At 34.6% G+C, this 6,037-nt stretch overlaps 1 pseudogene; it reads left to right on the forward strand.

Annotated features, from left to right (window-relative positions):
• LOC132038492 (UPF0481 protein At3g47200-like) overlaps nucleotides 1-5,626 on the forward strand; it is a 26,980-nt pseudogene extending 21,354 nt beyond the window's left edge.
• Nucleotides 5,627-6,037: the final 411 nt, after the last annotated feature.

The following is a 6,037-nucleotide window of genomic DNA, read 5'->3' on the forward strand; positions in this document are numbered from 1 at the left end:
TTTTAAGTATAAAACCAAATTCTATCTCAAAATATAACAAAAATGGCACTTATTTTCCAACAACTGAAAAATAGTTTTCCCTTCTGAAAATTGGATACAAAACGAGTTTTATGGGGCAAGTCATGTATTTTCAAAAGTATCCCAAAAAAAAAAAAAAAAAAAAAAAAAAGAGCAGAAATGGGGCCAACAATAATATAATTTCTGGGCCAGGCCCCGTTAGATTGAAACAAATAATTCAGCAAATACGTCTTTGGGCTAAGGCCCAACCAAAAAAATGAAACCAATTTGGGCAAAGTCCAACTCAAACAAAGAATCAGTTCTAGACCATATTTTAAACGAATACAAAAGCGCTTTTAGAGTTAACCATCTTCATAATTAAAAATCGGTCTTATTCAAACGAATGAAATCGTACTTGGTTCGAAGTTCTTAAAGGTGTTTCGCAACGGTATACGGTTGACCCGAATGAAGTGTAGAGATTATGAATGAAAATGGAATAAATATATATATATATATATATATATATATATATATATATATATATATATATATATATATATATATATATATATATTAAAATTGGAACATTTTGGCCATTTTCTTAAAACAAAATATGTTATCCTTATATATATATATATATATATATATATATATATATATATATATATATTAAAACCGGAACATTTTGGCGATTTCTTAAAACAAAATATGTTATCCTTATATATATATATATATATATATATATATATATAAAAGGAGATTCTTCTTATCCGAATGTTATAAATCCAAATTAAAATACCCTATATATAAAAGGGATATATCTAATTCTCTTCAAAGAGCAAGTGATATGCCAAAATGACAGTCTTTTTATAAATATAGAAAACAAACACAAAAAAACAGTTCATGCAAATATCACACACTGGAATTCGAAGATTAACCGTATAGTATGGATCCTTAATACTAGGGTGCCTAACACCTTCCCTAGGGGATCACCAAAACTCTTACCTAGAACTTTGGATTACAAAGGTTTTTTTACGGCATTTAAATAAACCCTTTGGACCCGGTTTTCCTAATTTCCTAAATAATAGATGGCGACTCTTTTTCAAAATAAGTCTGAAAGAGCACCAACAAGTTCTTAGTAGCTTTCCGAGCGCTAACCCCTCCCGCGAAATGCGAACTATAACAGTATGAAGCCCGTATTTTCTGTCTCTTTGATTGTGTGTCTGTCTTGTTTGATATGTGTGGTAATCATCACTCCTAAATGCTCGTTGAAAGGTGAAAAAGAAGCTAAGATAATGACTTTATTGTGTAATCGGCTAAAGGTAGGCCCTTTATAGTTTATAATGAATAAATATGAGATATGTTACTGTACTCATTAGCTTATTGTTATTGTGCATGTCATAATCATGCTTCATCTGGTATCTCATGCATTATATACATTTGAGGATACATATGTGGGTCCGAAGGGAAATGTTTTCGGACAAAGTGATGATGATATCTTGAGACTGAATTTTGTTGCATATAAGAAGCGAAAGGTGGAACCTTTGTGATTATGAGAACTTGAAAAAGGGAATCTTATGTGTATTCCTGCTTCTTATTGTGATGCATGCCATATCCATGCTCATTATATATCTCCCGCATACTTATCAAGACTAAAGATAAGGTCCTTTACTGTATGCATTGATTTCTTATTATTGAGCAAGTCATATTCATATTTATCATGGTATCTCATATGCATTGATGGCACTAATGAAAGGTCCAAAGGAAAATGATTTCGGACGAAGTGATGATGATTATGAGTCAATGGGCTAATTGACAGGTATATGAGCCTAAGGGGCTAAGACATGATTTATATGAGCCTAAGGGGCTGAGACTTGATATGTGGAAACCTGAGGGGATCTCAAAGATCAGTGATGCCGAGTGGTATATGGACCTCGCGAGTCCCCCATGGGTCGCGATTCGTTGACATTCGAACGTGTGTATACCGGGTGATGGAAAGGCCTTGCATTGCATTACATACATTTGCATATCATACATTCTGTTGGTTTCCGTGTCGTATGACTTGCTGAATTGTGATTTGGATTGCCTTTTTCGGCTTTGGATAATTGACGGATTAAGGACTTAAGTGCTTGTTTGATTTCTTGATAGACCAAGGATTTAGATGCTTATTTGGTTACCTGATGTGCTTATGGATTAGGAGCTTCACATAGGCTTAAACAGAGATCATTACGGCTTGATATATTATTATTATTATTATTATTATTATTATTATTATTATTATTATGATTATTATTATTATTATTATTATTATTATTATTATTATTATTATTATTATTATTATTATTGTGAACTAATGGGCAGTTAAGTGTGGAAGTAGTAATCTTAGGCCGATACCCATCGTCTCATTTCGTTAAGTGGGATCGACGATGCTCACGAGTACACGTTGCTCCCCGTACTCACTCTACACTTGCTGCACTCTTTTCGTGTGCAGATTCTATTCCCGGTACGAGTGGATCTCGAGCCATCAGGACGATTCGGAGCGAGCCATCAGTTGATCCATGGCACCGGATTTTCTTCAGTTATCTTTATTGTTGTCTTTTGATTCGGACAACTTATGTACTTTCAGGATGTATGCCTAGATTTGTACCTCATTTAGTCGTTCTTGTACTAGTGACACCAAATTCGGGGATGGTTGTACCTCTATTTTTGTGTTTTATGAAAATAAGGATAACTAATGCTTGAATGATTTCTTTTCCGTTTTAATTCCTTTATTAAATTATTCTAGCGGGTTGTGGAGGGCTTACTAACTTGGTGGGAGTTAGTGCCTTCACGATTTATGAAATTGGGTCGTGACAAATTGGTATCAGAGTTTTAGGTTAATCGGTCTCACAAGTACAAGAACAATGTCTAGTAGAGTCTTGAGGATCGGTACGGAGACGTCTGTACTTATCTTGGAGAGGCTATGGGACACTTAGGAAAAAGAAGCTATTTCCATTTGACCTCTCTTATCTGAGAAGAATCCTTTTCTAATCTGCATAATCTGTCGAGAAAAAGTAAAAATTAAATTTCCCACTTTTCAAATTGTTTCTACCAGAGAGCCATAGACCTGCACATGCTCTATAATGATGGAATCATATCACTGCAATTACGTCTGCATTTCAAGAGACTGTAGGAATTTTGAGACTACTTCTCCGTCCATTTAATTTTAGGTCTACCGTATTCTTTTTTAACACGTTCACTCATTGTGATTTTACACCTATAAACCGGTGCATTGGTAGGTCGGCATAGGACACAGGTCGATCAAACCATCTCACGTGTCCTTGATTTCATCTTATGTGTGCTACTTGCACCTTCCGGAGAATGTGGTCATTTTTTATCTTGGCAAGTATTTTAGGACCATAGAATTTTAACATCTACATCTTTGTAATATTAATGTTGTGGATGTGTTGAACTTAAGTTCAACGATTCTAAGGTTCACTTCCATAGAACGTTATTAGTCTTATAATTAACTATTTTAACTTTGATGGACATTCTTTTATCACATAACACTACCATAACATTTTTCATTTCAACCATCCGATTTTAAACTATGTAAAACATAGGATCTGAAGCAATCAAAAGGAAACAAAATAATGAGTACTCCATTGAAGAATATGTAATTGCTTGCTTACAGCATGGTGCTTATAATAAACATTTTTAATTTATTAGTTAAATCAATACTACGGAAACAAACTATTTCTCTATAATCCTATTGTTTTCGAAAAGTTTACTTATATTTCTTTCTCAACCAGTTTCACCCCCAAACTTTTATAATTTAACTAGAAACTCTTTATATTCCAAAAGACCACTCTTTTCCAGTAATTACAGATAGAAGAAGGAAGCACAGTGGATCATTTAATCGACACAAAGGAAACAAATGGTCAAGATCCATTAGGGTCGCAAACAAATAAATCGGTAAATCAAATCTTTAATGAAAGATTTGAGAATTTGGCCAACTCGTCTATCGAATCTTGATGTGAGGCTGAGTGAATCAAATCCAGACGCTTATAAACCAAAATTGCTCTCCATTGGTCCTTACCATAAACACAATCATGAACTTGGCTCGATGGAAAAGTACAAATTGTGGTACCTACAACGGTTTCTCAAGTGGAAAGGGGGGATGGATGTGGAAAGTTGCATTAGTGAAATAGATAAGCTAAAAGATGATGCACTTAAGTGTTATGCTGATATACGGGACCTTGATAGTGATATTCTTGTAAATTTTTCACAAATGTTGTTGCTTGATGGTTGCTTCGTGGTCGAGTATATTCGAGAGCGTTGTGGAATGAAGCCAATAGGATAAGACATGATTATCAAGACAAGTTGCATAGCTAATCAAGTATGTCGAGACTTGTTATTAGTAGAAAACCAACTTCCTTTCTTTGTCCTCACCAAGCTTCATTACATGACTAAGGAAGTTGAAATATCATTCACAAAGTTAGTGATGCTCTATCTTGTTCGAAAACCGAATATGACCCATGCATCCTTTCTAGAGACTGAAGGTAATGAAAAAAACATTTACTTCATGTTGTTGCTTGATGGTTGCTTCGTGGTCGAGTATATTCGAGAGCGTTGTGGAATGAAGCCAATAGGATAAGACATGATTATCAAGACAAGTTGCATAGCTAATCAAGTATGTCGAGACTTGTTGTTAGTAGAAAACCAACTTCCTTTCTTTGTCCTCACCAAGCTTCATTACATGACTAAGGAAGTTGAAATACCATTCACAAAGTTAGTGATGCTCTATCTTGTTCGAAAACCGAATATGACCCATGCATCCTTTCTAGAGACTGAAGGTAATGAAAACAATATCAAACATTTACTTCATGTAGTACACATGTCATGCCAAACTTCAGAAATGAAAACTAGCCTAACCGAGAATCCTAGCATGGCAGCAGAAAACTCCAGTAAAAGTTTATGTGGGATCCCTTTACGAATAATTAGGACTAAGGATATGCCTAGTAATAAGGACCACATAGCGTGGCATAAGGTCATGCCAAATGCAATAGAGCTTTCCGAAGCTGGAGTTAGCTTCAAAATAGTCGGATATACTTATACATGGTTGGATGACGACAACTTTGGAGATAGTACAAGTTTATTCGATATTAAGTTTGAAAATGGATCAATGAAAATCCCCTGTTTTGAAGTCTTTGATGAGACGGAATCCCTCTTGCGTAATCTTATTGCTTACGAGCAACAGTCGGGTGATGTAAGTCTTGCATATTCCAGTGATTATATAGCTTCCATGGATTATCTTATCGACTCAGACAAAGATGTGAGTTTGCTTCGCCAGAAAGGAATTATAGAGAACTGGATAGGAGACGACAAAGAAGTGGCTAGCCTCTTCAACAAAATTGGGAAAGGGGTCGTGGTTTCAAATAACTTCTATTATAAAGAAGAATGTAGAAAAGCAGTTCAACATTGTGAAAAATCATGGAACAGAATGAAGGCAAATTTGAGGCACAATTACTTTAATAGTCCTTGGGCAGGAATTTCAACTGTGGCAGCCATCATACTCCTCTTACTCACACTTACACAGACAGTTTTATCTTTCACAAACACTCTTAAGAAGTCGTCTTAATTGTATGACATTGTTAATTAGTTATGTTAATCCTTCCAATCTGGTTTTTATCAAGAATTTATTTGTCACCTTCAATAAACAGACAGATAGATAAGCTAGGACAAAACATATGTTTTTGATGATGGCTTGCCAGAAATGGTTTAAGAAGTTACTTACAGAGTATGTAATTATTATCATCGTAACACAAGATTGACCTGTTGAGCATCAGAACTCCTGTACAATTTAGATCACATGTATCTTTTGCCTCATAGATCAGTTAAGAGAAGAAAATAATTCTTTTATGTGGCATACTTTCCTTTTTCATCTATTCCAAAAAGAATGTCACCTTTCTATATTTAGAAGTAATTTAACTTTATGAGATGGTTTACTGTCACACAAACTTCAAAAGTCTTCCTTTCTTTCTTAAACTCCGTGCTTAGT

This window comes from Lycium ferocissimum, chromosome 11 (genome assembly GCF_029784015.1).
Source record: "Lycium ferocissimum isolate CSIRO_LF1 chromosome 11, AGI_CSIRO_Lferr_CH_V1, whole genome shotgun sequence".
Classification (NCBI taxonomy): Eukaryota; Viridiplantae; Streptophyta; class Magnoliopsida; order Solanales; family Solanaceae; genus Lycium; species Lycium ferocissimum.